Source organism: Erinaceus europaeus, chromosome 2, assembly GCF_950295315.1.
Source record: "Erinaceus europaeus chromosome 2, mEriEur2.1, whole genome shotgun sequence".
Taxonomy (NCBI): domain Eukaryota; kingdom Metazoa; phylum Chordata; class Mammalia; order Eulipotyphla; family Erinaceidae; genus Erinaceus; species Erinaceus europaeus.
In genome coordinates, this window is record NC_080163.1 from 71,859,583 (window position 1) to 71,862,195 (window position 2,613).

General features: G+C 44.4%; 1 non-coding gene across 1 annotated transcript; it reads right to left on the reverse strand.

The window, feature by feature from the left end:
* Positions 1-2,196: 2,196 nt before the first annotated feature.
* Positions 2,197-2,300, reverse strand: LOC132537418 (small nucleolar RNA U13). The gene has a single exon (XR_009548849.1). It is a non-coding gene; the product is annotated as a small nucleolar RNA U13 (small nucleolar RNA).
* Positions 2,301-2,613: the final 313 nt, after the last annotated feature.

The following is a 2,613-nucleotide window of genomic DNA, read 5'->3' on the forward strand; positions in this document are numbered from 1 at the left end:
ATAATAATAATAATAATCCCCTGAAACAAGGAAATGAAAGGCAATACAAGTGTAATTTAACATTTAGAGTCCATTCTGTATATATGACTTACTGCTGCTTGACCAATGTATGAAACCCAGGTTCACCAGGCCCCCACCCCACTGAAGAAGGATTCAGTGCTGTGGTCTCTTTCACTCTCTAATTCTGTTTCTATTTAAAACAAAACAAAAACCAAACCAAAACCAAACAAAACAAAATGTACCACTGATCAGAGATTATTTTAAGCAGCTTGAGTATGTCTAACTACTTTAGTTCTCAAAACACCTCTAGGAAGTTGGTAAAATTATAACCCACATTTTACTGTTAAATTAAGGAAGGGGCTGGTATAGCCTGCATTTTACCATAAAGTCTTCTAGACAAGCACCACAAGGAAGCTCTGTGGAAGCTACACCAAGGAAGTTATCCAGAATGGTGGAACAATTCTGTGGCGGTGGGTCTCCCCTCTCCCTCTATTTATATATGTATGAAATAGAAAGGATGAAAAAAGGTAACTGGAGGGGCCAGGTGGTGGTACACCTGGTTAAGTGCACACATTACAGTGTCCAAGGACCCAAGTTCAAGGCTCTGGTCCCCACCTGCAAGGGGAAAGCTTCACGAGTGGAGAAGCAGAGCTGCAGGTGTCTCTCTGTCTCTATCCAATAATAAATAAAGAAATAAATGTGACTGGAGCAGTGGAACTGGGCATGAGAGCTGCAATAGATAGATTAATAAATTAATAAATCGCGAGCTGCAATAAATAGATATAAATAACTACATATTAAGACATAAGTTGCCGACCTTTTTGCCCAAGGTTATACAACCAGGAATTTAGGGAGGGAGGGAAGTAGGAAGGAACCCTAGATAGCCTATGCAGACATGATATTTGTCAATAGTGCTCTCTCCGAGGTAGGATACGAATTAAGTCTCCTGGGACCGGTAACCACTCTCTGGGAACAAGAGTAGGTTTGATAACCTCCCTTCCTACATATACACATTCTAAGATCAGAAAACAAGGAAGACCTTTCTCTGAATTTGGCGAGGCTCCGAAACTGGATGCACTAAGGAGGCTAAGCTGATGGCCAGCGCAGGGCTGTGAGGCGCATGACTTCCCTCATTCACCCTCAAATCTCTCGCTGCAGAAGACATTGGGCTCCCGCTCTTCTTGGCATAAATAAAGTTTGCTTTCACCAGCTTCTACCATATGGTGGAAATTAAATGAAATCATCGACAAAGTCCGAAGGAAGGCCAAGTACACTTGGAACCCAACGTCCTATGGAATCCAAGGTCAGTGAGACACAATTTTGCTGTCAGAGCCACAAGAAGAGAGATCTGCCTGGCTAAACTGCAAGGACAAAAGGACACACACACACACACACACACTGCAAGGACAAAAGGACACACACACACACACACACACACACACACACTGCAAGGACAAAAGGACACACACACACACACACACACTGCAAGGACAAAAGGACACACACACACACACACACACTGCAAGGACAAAAGGACACACACACACACACACACACACACACACACACACACACACACACACACACACACACACACACACACACACACACACACACACACACACACACACACACACACACACACACACACACACACACACACGCCCAGAAGCAACCCGATGCCAACAAGTTAATAAATGGATGGCTGTTCACGCTTGCTGCCCGGCGCGCTCCAGGCGCCACCTGCTGCCCGGACTCAGTAACGCGCTGTCTCCCGCGAGTACCTGGCGTCTACACTCTGTAGCCAGCACACACCCGGATTCCTGCCACTCAAACCCACCCGTGCACCTTCGAAGGTGGTCCAGAGCCGGAGCAGGGTCTTACTCAACTAGAAATTGTCACCCAGATAGGATATGTGCATGTAATACTAAGGTTTGTAAAACTATACGTTAAGGCACTTTTTTTTTTCCTTTTTTACAAGACCAATGATCAGCTCTGGCTTATGGTGGGGCAGGAGTTTGAACCCAGGGCTTTCGGGTCTTAGCTAAGGAAACCTGTTTGCATAACCATTATGCTATCTATCCCTGCCCAGAGGACTAGCTTTTAAATGAAAACGTGAGTCGCTCTCAAATGGAAACAGATACAGTGCAAAAATATAAGCCCTAATTGTATTATTACAAGGATCCCAATAGTTCATGTCAGACGGGTAATGTGCCGACGTCGTAACAAGGTTTATGGGTGGCACACCTCACGCAGTCGCATGACAACCCAATCATCACACTTATGAACTACAAAAGGATCAAGAGAGGGCTCCTACTAAGGAATCCCAATTACATCCCACTGACTTTACAGAAAGGGTGACAATTTTAGCACCTATATTTGTGTTTGACCCTGAAAATTACCTGACCTAAGAATACTAACGATACGCTGTGATGATTCTCTTTTTTACATTTTAATAACTGACAACAAGATAAATTAATGAGTAATAAATGTCTATGCAAATACATTCTCTATAGCTCCACCCAGTTTGGAAGGGGAGCACCTCTGCTTTACGACTCTACGTCGTGAATCGCAGAAGTGCCTACAGCCTTGCGGCAGTTCTGGCGGAAACAA